Below are 13,793 nucleotides of genomic sequence, written 5' to 3'. Positions count from 1 at the left end.
TCTTTTAGCACTCATGTGAATGACCTCAAGTTTTCATTATTTAGGGTCAATCGCTAATTTTCGCGCTGTACAGGTATCTTATTCAAATCGTTTTGCAATTGTTTTTATTTTCTGATGACTTTACTAGACGATAAACGGCAATATCATGGTCGACAGAAATCACTTCCTTTTTACCCGATGACTTTCAGTCAGTTAGTACGAACTGTGACCTCTCTGACAGCAAATCGCCGGTCCGAGTGGCCGAGCGGTTCTAGGCGCTACAGTCTGGAGCCGCGCGACCGCTACGGTCGCAGGTTCGAATCCTGCCTCGGGCATGGATGTGTGTGATGTCCTTAGGTTAGTTAGGTTTAAGTAGTTCTAAGTTCTAGGGGACTGATGACCTCAGAAGTTAAGTTCCATAGTGCTCAGAGTCGTTTGAACCATTTGAACAGCAAATCACGAATCGTGTCGCATAATTGAGACGATATTCCATACGCAGACATTTTCATTACAAGCGCTTGTGTGGTGCAGTGTCAAAAGCCTTTCGAGAATCCAGAAATACGGAATCAATTTGAAATCCCCTGTCGATAGCACTCAGCACGTCGCGTGAGTAAAGACCTAGTTGTGTTTTACAAGTATGTTTTCTAAAGCCGTGTTGACTATGTGTCAATAGACCGTTCTCTTCGAGGTAATTCCTAATGCTCTATCAAAATATATGTTCCTAAATCCTGCTGCAAATCGACGATAGTGATACGGGCCTGTAATTTAGTTGATTACTCCTACTATCTTTCTTGAATATTTATGTGACCTTCCGTCCAGCGAGTTGTTTATATGATTACTAAGCACGGAGCTATTGCATCAGCATGTTCCGAAAGGAACCTAATTGGTATACAATCTGGACCGGAAGTTAATTGATTTAAGTTGCGTGGTAACTCTGAGGATACCTCCTTCTAAGTTACTCATGTTGACGGCTCCTCTTAATTTGAATTCTTGAATATTTACTTCGTCTTCTTTGGTGAAGGAATTTTGGAAGGCTGTGTTTAGTGACTCTGCTTTATCAGCACTGTCATCGACAGTATTTCCATTGCTATCGCGTAGAGGAGACATCGACTGTGTCTTGCCACTAGCATACTTTACAAACGACCATAATCTCTTCGGTTTTTCTGCCAGGTTTCGAGACACCGCCCTAAATTTCGAGCTTCTGCAAAAGACCGCCGAACTTGGGTGTTGTGCGATAGTTTAAGCTATTTTAAACTTGTCAGCTTTAAAAATTTTAATAAAGATTTTTGGAACAGCGAACAAAGAAATTTTTAAAAAATTTTTCTTTTTAAAATACAGTCTTGATCGCACCATGTATGCTACAAGAACATAGGTGACCGGTTTCGGTCATGTCACAAGACCATCATCAGACCTGTAATTTAATTTAGAAAGTGATAGAAACCTTACTAGACTGACAATAAAATATGACAAAGTGCTTATAAGGATAAAATACAATAAGACTTGTTATACCCATGGCATCCTTCGAAGATGGTAGGTGGAGTACTCTTCTTAGCTGCTGTGATGTCAAATGGTGCTAGCAAGTGACGGGCATACGCTTAAATACGAAGATGCTCCGCCTACCTCTTCTCCCTCTACCTCAAGTCAACCAATCAGTGTAAAACGGATTCACATAATCGTCAAAACGTCAAAACAGACAGAATTTTAAAAAGAATTTTTTTAAAGCTTTAAAAAAGCTTTCTACCAACGGGATTCTTTCATTGTGACTTCCTTTGGAAACGACGAAATCTAATTCAGAGTGAAATAAGCTTACAAGTTTTGAAAAATTACCTATTTATATTCTTTAGCATATCGCAGCAATTACTCGCCAATTGCTCGTAATACTGTTGGATGATAACTATCCGGAGGGAGCTATGTAATGTGAAACTGAGATCTACATGTCATGGGAGATGGAGCCGCCAGTATAAAAGGCGGCGGGGTGTCTTGTGCTGTCAGTAGAGAAGCAGTAACGACAGAATAACAGCAGAGCTCGGTGTCTACGAACGTGGACTAGTAATTGAATGTCACCTGAGTAACATGTCCATCAGGGACGTTTCAACCCTTCTAAAGCAGCTAAAGTCGACTGTTGCTCATGTGACTGTGAAGTGGACACGCAAAGGAACAATCACACTTAAACCAAGACCTCAAGTACTGACTAACAGGGATTGTCGGACATTGTGGAGCGTCGCTGTAAAATCGGCGAAAGGCAACACTCACGCGTTGCAAAGCGCTGCCGGCAGCCCAGCTAAACCTACGACTATCCGTATGAAGTTAAAACGAATGAGGCACTATGGCCGTGCGTCTCCTCATAAGCCACATAACTGAAGCGTCAAAGAAGGCACGCGTATTCAAATACAGAGATTTGTAAACAGGCATAATACGACGCTGCGGTCGGTAACGCCTATGTAAGACAAGTGTATGGCGCAATGGTGAGATCGTCTACTGCTGCAATGGCAGGTTATCAAGATTTAAGTGAGTTTAAACGAGCGATGGGACGCAGCATCTCCGAGGCAGCGATGAAGTTGGGATTTTCCCGTACAACCATTTCACGAACGTACCGTGAATATCAGCAATCCTGTGAAACATGAGATCTCCGAGATCGCTACGGCCGGAAGAAGATCCTGCAAGAACGGGGTCAACGACGACTGAAGAGAATCGTTCAACGTGACAGAAGTGCAACCCTTCCGCAAATTGCTGCAGATTCCAATGCTGGGCCATCAACAAGTGTCAGCGTGCGAACCATTCAGCGAAACATCATCGATATGGGCTTTCGGAGCCGAAGGCCCACTCGTGTACCCTTGATGACTGCACGACACAAAGCTTTACGCCTCGCCTGGGCCCGTCAACACCGACACTGGACTGTAGATGACTGGAAATATTTGCCTGGTCGGAGGACTCCCGTTTCAAACTGTATCTAGCGAATGGACGTCTACGGATATGGAGACAACCTCATGAATCCATGGACCCTACATGTCAGCTGGGCACGGTTCAAGCTGGTGGAGACTCTGTAATGCTGCGGGGCGTTAGCAGTTGGAGTGATATGGGATCCCTGGTACATCTAGATACGACTCTGACAGTTGACTCGTACGTAAGCATCCTGTCTCATCACCTACATCCATTCATGTCCATTGTGCATTCCGACGGACTTGAGCAATTCCAGGAGGGCAATGCGACACCCCACACGTCCAGAATTCCTACAGAGTGGCTCCAGGAACACTCTTCTGAGTTTAAGCACTTCAGCTGGCCACCAGACTCCCGAGACATCAACATTATCGAGTTTATCTGGGATGCCTTGCAAAGTGCTGTCCAGAAGAGATCTCCACCCCCTCGTACTCTTACGGATTTATGGCCAGCCCTGCAGGATACATGGTGTCATTTCCCGCCAGCACTACTTGAGACATTACTCGTGTCCAAGCCACGTCGCGTTGCGGCACTTCTGCGTGTTCACGGGGTCTCTACACCATATTAGTCAGGTGTACCAGTTTCTTTGGATCTCCACTATGTTTTACAGAACCGTGTATTGCATACAGTTGAGAAATAGCTCGAAGGTGATGGCTGTTTGTATCAAAGTGACAATGCACCGTGTTATAAAGCTGCATCTGTGAAGCAGTGGCCTGTGGACAATAACGTTCCTGAAATGGACTGACAAGGCCGGAGTCCCAACCTGAACCCACTGGAGTACCTTGGCGACAAGTTAGAACGCCGACTTCGCTCCAGACGCCATCGTCCAACAACAATGACGTCTCTGGTTTTGGCTCTTGAGGAAGAATGGGCTTCCATTTGCCACTGAAATTCAGACACCTCACTGAAAGCGTTCTCAACAAAGTTGAAACCGTTGTAAAGGTGACGTGTGGACACGATCCCATATTAGTGTCCAGTAATAACTGTCAGAATACTTTTAATGCGTCGATATATGTCTTAAATAGAATACTTGTGAGCAACTAACATTAACTTGTTTGTGACAGACAGTCGATGTCTAGATGCCAGAGGTTTTGATGGATGCGGATATCTCCAATGATATCCTGAGTTATAATTACGTCGATCTGGATATCTGCTGGTATTTCTACAGGGATGAGCCGTAATAATTGCTTCGGGGGTAAAAGTTAAAAGACAGTGATTATATTACGATTTTCTGTCTAATCGCATTACATGGGATGAGCCGTAATAATTGCTTCGTGGGTAAAAGTTAAAAGACTGTGATTATATTACGATTTTCTGTCTAACTGCATTACATGCGATGGACGTGACTGCATGAAGCTGCACAGCACGGCAATTGTAAAGGCGGCTGAAATCTTTCAGTTTTGAAATATTTCCAAGCCACACTCTTCGCAAGTCCATTTCCTCAGTTACCTTGTAACTACTACCGTTAAAGCGGCCGCTGTTTACTGTACATTGCCGAGACCTTGTCTTCGCTGCAGTCTGTGAAGCGCCTGACGGTTGACTCACCTGGCCGCTGACTGAGTTGTTGCCTTGGGACTACCGTCCGATAACCCTCTGTAGCACTTGAGTGTTAAGTTAAATCGGTGTCGAACATCAGACTGCCGTGAGTGCGCTAATAATATCAGCTACACTGACATAATTTGGAGTAATTTGAAGCAACTAATGAGGAAAACTAAACTGAAATCAACAGAAGACAGAAATTTGGCTTCGTTTTCGATGGCATGGAGAAAAAGAAAACCGTGACTTAATTGTTGTTGTTGTTGTTGTTGTTGTTGTTGTGGTCTTCAGTCCAGACTGGTTTGATGCAGCTCTCCATGCAACTCTATCTTGTGCAAGTCTCTTCATCTCCGAATAGCTACTGCAACCTATATCCTTCTGAATCTGCTTAGTGTACTCATCTCTTGGTGTCCGTCCACGGTTTTTGCCCTCCACGCTTCCCTCCAATACTAAATTGGTAGCCGGCCGTTGTGGCCGAGCGGTTCTAGGCGCTTCAGTCCGGAACCGCGCTGCTGCTACGGTCGCAGGTTCGAATCCTGCCTCGGGCATGGATGTGTGTGATGTCCTTAGGTTAGTTAGGTTTAAGTAGTTCTAAGTCTACGGGGCTGATGACCTCAGATGTTAAGTCCCATAGTGCTCAGAGCCATTTTATCCATTTTTGAACTAAATTGGTGATCCCTAGATGCATCAGAACAGGACCTACCGACCGATCGCTTCTTATAGTCAAATTGTAGAACAAATTCCTATTCTCCCCAGTTTTATTCAGTACCTCCTCATTAGTTACGTGATCTACCCATCTAATCTTCACTATTCTCCTGTAGCACCACATTTCGAAAGCTTCTATTCTGTTCTCGTCTAGACCGTTTAAAGTCCATGTTTCACTTCCATACATGGCTACACTCGCTACAAATACTTTCACAAAAGACTTCCTAACACTTAAATCTATGCTCGATGTTAACAAATTTCTCTTCTTCAGAAACGATTTCCTTGCCATAGCCAATCTACATTCTATATCTTCTCTACTTCCACCAGCATCAGTTATTTTGCTGCCCAAATAGCAAAACCCATTAACTACTTTACGTGTCTCATTTCCTAATCTAATTTCCTGAGCATTCCTTAATTTAATTCGACTACGTGACATTCGACTACGCGAATTAATTACGTAAAAAAATGTAATCTCACAGAGAACACAAAACGGTAACTTCAAGTTTGTTAAAACAGAAGTGTAAGTCTGGACAAAATCGCATAACTGGTATTTTATAACGTTAACAGAGATGTCAGAGTTCTTGAATTTCCCCCCGAATATGAAGGCTTGGCGTCGAAAATGACTTTTCTTTTTAGTTTTAAACGTCGCATTTGGAGATGGTTATGTTGAAACTGCACAGTTCGCTTATTGACTGGGAGCGGGGAGGGGGGGGGGGGGGGGGGGAGGGTGCTAACGAGGTGCAGTGGCGTTTAAGGAACTGGTACCTCGTCGAATTATCACTTCGAGAAATTTTAAGGAAACCGCAGAACTTCTGCTCGAAATGTCAAAAGAGGCGATTTAGGAACACTTCACGACTATAGATCTTATAATTAATTTTCCCAGAGACATTTTAAGTCTCACTTCTGTCTAGGATAATGATGGAAGCTGAAGAAATTATTGAAAATAAAAATAAAAAATCCCGGCTGTGGCACAAATTTTAATTAATTTCTTCAGCTTCCATCGTTATCGTAGTTCAAGACTATGGAGCATTGCATATGATCATGATTGTCATCTATGTTCTTAATTTGTAGAATGTAAATTTCGAGATCCACATTGATAAGAAGAAAATTAAGCTCACGCGTTAGCCTACCGCCAGAGCACTGGTGCATAGAACGGTTTAAAGCGCGTTACAACTTTTGGTATTCGCGGATGTGGATAATAGAGATGTGGTTGCGATTAAGGTAATTGCGGATGCAGTGCTAGTAGCATTTTTCGTATCAGCTCAGTCGTCTACCTCTTACCGCGCCATCGTACCTGTTCCTCGATTACGTCTCTAACGATCCCGACTTGAATGGGACGCTAAGCTGCAGCTGCCTTCCTTTTCTCTATCCGTATTTGGGTCACCACTCGTCAAACGCGTTCGGTCGCCTTCTCCGTCGCTGCCGTCCTCTTTTCAGCTTGTCGTCGTCAGCAAATTAATAGCGGCTCTTCGGCCTGTCCGTAAGGGCGCTTGCCACTATGTACTTTGCTGTGTGAACTATGGGAAAATGACACAGGGGACCTGGGACATTACAAGACTACTCAGCTTCCGCTACGGCCACGAGGTCCTCTATCCTTTGGTAAAGACGCAATGTTCTACAATGGTAACTGACTAATTCTTCTCGCGTTATCAAGTGAACGGTAACGTCGTCGCGAAGCAACATTTCAACATGTTTCTTTCTGCTCACCTTCAGACTTCGCCTGACTATGACAAGTAAGAAAGATGTTGAAACGTTACTTTAAGATGAAACTGTAACTCGACTGATAACCCGAGAAGATGTGATTTGTGACATTCTCCAAGGATTCCTGCAATCTCATATTATAAGAATAACAACGTACTGGTATATGTTTCTTAATACGCGCCATATGCCATGAAATTACTATGACGCATCTTGAAGCTTTGGTGATGATAAGATCGTGCGTGTATTACTGTTCAGTGATGGAGAAAATATAACGCACTGAAGACGTCCAGTAATCCACAAGCTCCCTGCGCTATGCTAACATTTTATTTTATTCAGTCTTTCATTAAATTATTAGTGGCTTTTGAATGAGAAATCCTTGAGATGATGGACTGGTCTAGAGGCAAACTGGTTATGTGGTGTGACCAGTTATTATGACACACCTGCAGTGTGTTACAGTAGCGCGTGGAGCTACTTGTATACTAAGCGCAAATTAGGAATCCGAAAGCGATCATAATTTTTTGCTCACCGAATTATTAGTCTCTGAAGAAAGAATACAAAGGTTTAAGTACCACAGAAAGCCCAGACTACTGCACTTCAAGTAGCTGTTCTCCCACGCACACACTTGTCTTGGTACTTTTTTTCTGTATCAGACTCCTGTAACTGTCTCTGTCCTGCACCAGCCTCTTCACCTCAGAGTAGCACTTACACTCAACGTGCTCTGTTATATATTTTCTAATCTCTGTTTCCCTAAAATTTTTGTCCTCAATGGCTGCCAGAGTAGAATGGAAGCCATTCCCTGACGTCTTACCACATGTTCTGTCAGAGTACCTCTTCTTCTGATTCTAACAGAGTGAGATAGTGCATTTTGTAGAAACATTGGCTTCTTATCATAGAGGTTCATGCCCTGACTAGCCATCCAGAGTTAGGTTTCCGTGATTTTCCTGAATCAGCTCACTCAAATGCCAGTGTCTTTCCTTGAACAACGTCGCAGCTGATCATTTACCCTTTCCTTATTAAACACACATGTCTTCACTCATTATAAAATGATCTTTAGACGAGTAAATTACTGGTACTAACATTTTCCACATATTCCTTTCGTTGGCGAGTATGCGCAGAACCCAGTTTCTTATCAGTCTCCTTAATTTTCAATATGCCTGTGTAAAAAAAAATACCTGAAACTCTAGAATTATCTATTTTCCCGCTTTTCAGACAATCCATGATTCTCTTCGGTACAATACTGTGCTCCAGACGAACATTGTCACAAATTTATTGCTCGTATAAAAGCCTACGCCCTATGTATGGTGCGAATAGCCCTCTTTCGGTGAGGAATGTTCCCTTTACCCGTGCTAGTTTCATTCTTTTGCAAGGGTTACTCATCAAGTATTAATTATTGAATGATACTGCAAGGTACTGGGAGGATCAGCTTCGCGAAATATCTCATTTCCGATTTCCTAAATCCAAAGAATGACTATGCAAGTAGAGTCTACGATCGCTTGCCTCGAACAAGTACCTACTCAAAATTTATGAGTAGTGGGCCAAATTTATTTAAATATTAATTAGTTAAACTAATGAAAAGGAGCCACTCCACAGATCATTTGATGATTTAATAAAATACCAATCCATATATTGGATATAAAGTAATCACGATAAATTTCATTGAAGCATCGCTAATGGGGGAGGGAGGGGCTGCAAACGGATTTTTTAAGGATCCCAACTAGGAAGTGTAATGAAGTGGCGCTGTAAGATGTAATAGCAACGAATTTAAGAATAATTTTATTTCCTCATTAAAGGTAATTCACATACAGATGTTAAGATAAAATACAGTTACTTGGAATTCTGGCGCAACAACTGAACCGACACGTGTTGGGGTAAGTCTACTAAATTACTGGCTAAAATTTATCAAGGTCACACACACCACATTCACACTGGTCACTCACACAACAAAAGATAGAATTTAGGAGAAAGCTTCCATACTCCACATGTAAGTTCACTGGGTCAGAATGAGACTGGTTATATCTGTCAATTTCAGACAACAAAGTCTACTTCCGAAATTCAGTGGCACTCAGTAATTTTGAGAGTAAATTTACCAAACGTGAGCGCATCTACTCCACAATCAAACTGAGGATTCAATTCGAACACGAGAGGTATTTACGCCGAGTTGGAGCCTTATGGTTTACAAAGAAACGCACGTGATACAGCAGAGCACGAGCTACTAAGTCCATGGGAATGAAACCAAATTGGACGGTAAATGAAATTTAACACAATCATTCCACAAAGCACACGACACATTCATACATGATACACGAAACTAACTAAAACTGTACATCACGTGGAGGTAAACAGCTAGTCCACCTCAAGATGAAGTTGCACAAAAGATCTAATCGAATAAACTGGATACTAATGAGATTAATACCGTTCTCTGACTGAAATAGGTGATGCTGTATGATTATCAATGCTACACACCAGAGTGACTATCAGAAACTGAAAGGAAGCTAACTCCTACACATTTCAACTTTGCAACTAGAGGTACTACTAGGAGCATACGAACTCATCGGCGTTCTAGGGAAGAGAAAAACTAACCTGCGCGTCGTCGGGGTCCACACAGTGACCTGGAAGGGCTGAGAGAGCGTAAGCTGTCACTACTTGTACCAACCTCACAATGGATGCTGACCAGTGGCCACTGATGCCTCTCTGACCCAACGCAACCGTATTCGAAGCTCTACAGAAAGGTTCGCTAAGCTGCCCTTAACATTCAAGGAAATCTTCTGGCAACAAGAAAACCCGAAGTGCCAGCTACAGAAAAACCACAAATTCATACTAGCAGACTACAGTGGGGACAGGAAAGATATGACATGAACACATGATAATGGATTACACAGATACGTACAGAACATTGTTATGAATTTTGACCTGAAGTATACGTTCTCATTCGGCGTTGAAATGCCGCTGAGAAATGCCCCTGTTACATCACGCACTCTCTCGTCTATCTTTCTCACCACGTATAGACGTACTGAACATCTGAATCGTTAAGAATACATAGAAAGAAGGATCCTTTATTGTATGATTATATGATAGCGAAACAAACATTGGTAGCAGTTACTTGTGTAAAATATCTGGGAGTATGCGTGCGGAACGATTTGAAGTGGAATGATCATATAAAATTAATTGTTAGTAAGGTGGGTGCCAGGTTGAGATTCATTGGGAGAGTCCTCAGAAAATGTAGACCATCAACAAAGGGGGTGGCTTACAAAACACTCGTTCGACCTATACTTAAGTATTGCTCATCAGTGTGGGATCCGTACCAGGTCGGGTTGACGAAGGAGATAGAGAAGATCCAAAGAAGAGCTGCGCGTTTCGTCACAGGGTTATTTGGTAAGCGTAATAGCGTTACGAAGATGTTTAGCGAACTCAAGTGGCAGACTGCAAGAGAGGCGCTCTGCATCGCGGTGTAGCTTGCTGTCCAGGTTCCGAGAGGGTCCGTTTCTGGATGAGGTATCGAACATATTGCTTCCCCCTACTTATACCTCCCGAGGAGATCACGAATGTAAAATTAGAGAGATTCGAGCGCGCACGGAGGCTTTCCGGCAGTCGTTCTTCCCACGAACCATGCGCGACTGGAACAGGAAAGGGAGGTAATGACAATGGCACGTAAAGTGCCCTCCGCCACACACCGTTGGGTGTCTTGCGAAGTATAAATGTAGATGTAGATGTAAGAACTGTAGCAAAACCGAAGGTTGCTTTCCAAGATCAGTGGAACGGCTCACATGGAGACTTTTTATCATCATCTCGAAAAAATAAAGGTTGGTAATGAATATTGACAGATGTCAATATTAAATGGATATAAAATGTAGATTGGCAATGGCAAGGAAAGCGTTTCTGAAGAAGAGAAATTTGTTAACATCGAGTATAGATTTAAGTGTCAGGAAGTCATTTCTGAAAGTATTTGTATGGAGTGTAGCCACGTATGGAAGTGAAACATGGACGATAAATAGTTTGGACAAGAAGAGAATAGAAGCTTTCGAAATGTGGTGCTACAGAAGAATGCTGAAGATTAGATGGGTAGATCACATAACTAATGAGGAAGTATTGAATAGGATTGGGGAGAAGAGAAGTGTGTGGCACAACTTGACCAGAAGAAGGGATCGGTTGGTAGGACATGTTCTGAGGCATCAAGGGATCACCAATTTAGTATTGGAGGGCAGCGTGGAGGGTAAAAATCGTAGAGGGAGACCAAGAGATGAATACACTAAGCAGATTCAGAAGGATGTAGGTTGCAGTAGGTACTGGGAGATGAAAAAGCTTGCACAGGGTAGAGTAGCATGGAGAGCTGCATCAAACCAGTCTCAGGACTGAGGACCACAACAACAACAATGAATATTTTGTTTGTTTATAGGTACATGTCTGCAGTCCTGGTACACATTGAAATCCCCGCACCACTGCACTTTAGCATGGCGCTAGAGGGACCAAAAGAATGCAGCAGCCCATAAATGAGATGGAGTATCTTGTGGTAATTCGTTTTCTGCATTTCTAGGGGAAGAAAACTAGAACAATCTATGCCGATCTGTTGCAAGTGTAGGCAACAATGCAGCGTTGTATGATAAAGTGGTACGTGGCCCTGACATTTGCATTGTGGCCAGTCAAGTCTAAATGAGACGCAGCGAAATGGTAGACAATCTCTTTGTGATGAACCGACAGTCGAAAGAGAATTGGAATACCAGGTGCTGGGATTCCGGGGTATCACAATCGAGGCCACAGTGGGAAAGGTGAAAATCATTCCCGGATCAGTTTTCAACATCTTGCACGACATTTTCAACATGACAAGGGTCGACCACCCGCTGGGTCCCGTGACTGCTCACAGTCTTTCAAAATACCCGTCGAACTGGGGCAGCAGCGGAAATGCGGGTGCATAAGCCCATCCAAATTTGTCCTGTAGCCACCTATTCACCATCGATGGGTGAATCACTATGACTCCGAGACAAGCGAGTAAAGCAAGCAGTGGAAACAAGTAGATCCACCAACGCCCAAATACGCGAAGACACAACGATCATGGAACATCTATGACGTACATATGTAGACTGAAGCGGTAAATGAAAATTTGCAACATGGACGGAATTCGAACCGGGGTATGCTGCTCACAGGCAGATTCGCTAACCACTGCACCAACCTGGCACAGTGGCTTTGCATAACAGCACGGACTACCTTAGCATGTTCTATCTACGAGGGTTGTTTCTTTTTCAACCTCCGATCGATCGCGAAATGGAAACATTTAGCTACATCTTCCAGATACTTCTCTACATAGTCACCGCTCCGACTTAATTGTATGTCGTAGCGCTATGCTAAATTTCCAATACCCTAGTCATGCAGCCTGTGAATTCCGTCCGTTCCGTACACTGGTCAGCAGCTAGTGGTCTGCGCCAAAATGCTGTCCTCACAGCCAGTGGTTCATGTGAACGAGGAGATGAAAATGAGAGGGAACATGTCTGCGCTGTGCGCAGGGTGATCAAACATTTCTCATCGAAAACGCTGCAGAACCGTCTTCAATGCATCTGCAGTGCGCGGCAGAGGACTGTCGTGAAAAAGAAAATGCATGACAATTACGTTATGTGGGCTGCATGAAATCAGGCGAAAATTCTCAGTGAATGACAGCACGCACTTCACACTTGGTGGGAGACTGTATTGTTCTGGGCATCTTTATTTGCACACTGTGCACTCAGAACGTACTAGAGGCACTGCACAATCCATCTGCGCAACGCTTCAGAGGATTTTCGCTGTGGTTTTAATTTCAGGACCAATCGGAGTTTACGACAAAAAATAGTCCTTTGCGTTTCGCGGGCAAGTGGTGAACCGACTGAACTACCGGAGCAGCATTCAAGATTGGTCGTGATAGCTATACTGCCGACAGTACCCCATGTCCTACCTTTCAAGTTTCTCATAAGTTCTCCTACATACCTTGCAGAATTAGCACTCCTGGGAGAAAGGAAATATGACAGAAATGAAACTTCCTGGAAAATTAAAACTGTGTGCCCGACCGAGACTCGAACTCGGGACCATTGCCTTTCGTGGGAAAGTGCTCTATATCCCTTCTTCCAGGAGTGTTAGTTCTGCAAGGTTCGCAAGAGAGTTTCTGTGAAGTTTGGAAGGTAGGAGAAGAGGTGCTGGCAGATGTAAAGCTGTGAGGACGGAGCGTGAGTCGTGCTTGGGGAGCTTAGATGGTAGAGCACCTGCCCGCGAAAGGCAGAGGTTCCGAATTCGAGTCTCGGTCCGGCACACAGTTTTAATTTGCCAGGAAGTTTCATATCAGTGCACACTACGCTGCAGAGTGAAAATCTCATTCTGTGACACAAATGGCTTAGCAACAGGCTAGGGGATTGTTCCTAGGGTTCATTTTCAATCTACAACGGAGTGTGCAGAACCAGGTACGAAAAGAATTAGTAAATTACTCGATGAAGGATCATTTTGCGACGATATACGATTTTTCAGCTTAATACAGGGAAAATAATGTCAAGTATACAGACACTGGAGTAAAGACATGAAAGTTTAATAAGGTGAGGGCAGGTGGTCAGGTGAAGCATTGTTGCAGGAAAAAATGGTTCAAATGGCTCTGAGCACTATGGGACTCAACTGCTGAGGTCATTAGTCCCCTAGACCTTAGAACTAGTTAAACCTAACTAACCTAAGGACATGACAAACATCCATGCCCGAGGCAGGATTCGAACCTGCGACCGTAGCGGTCTTTCGGTTCCAGACTGCAGCGCCTTTAACCGTACGGCCACTTCGGCCGGCTGTTGCAGGAAAGATTGTGGCATTTGCGTGAACTGATTTAAGAAAACCACATTAGGACATCTGGGCAGAGCATTAGCCTCTGTCATCCTGAATCTGAAGCCACTGTCTTAACAAATGTGCTACTTCATTTTGTTAAAAACAGAAGAAGGAAC

The sequence above is a fragment of the Schistocerca serialis genome, chromosome 6, assembly GCF_023864345.2.
Source record: "Schistocerca serialis cubense isolate TAMUIC-IGC-003099 chromosome 6, iqSchSeri2.2, whole genome shotgun sequence".
Lineage (NCBI taxonomy): Eukaryota > Metazoa > Arthropoda > Insecta > Orthoptera > Acrididae > Schistocerca > Schistocerca serialis.
Note: the sequence above shows the minus strand (reverse complement) of the source record.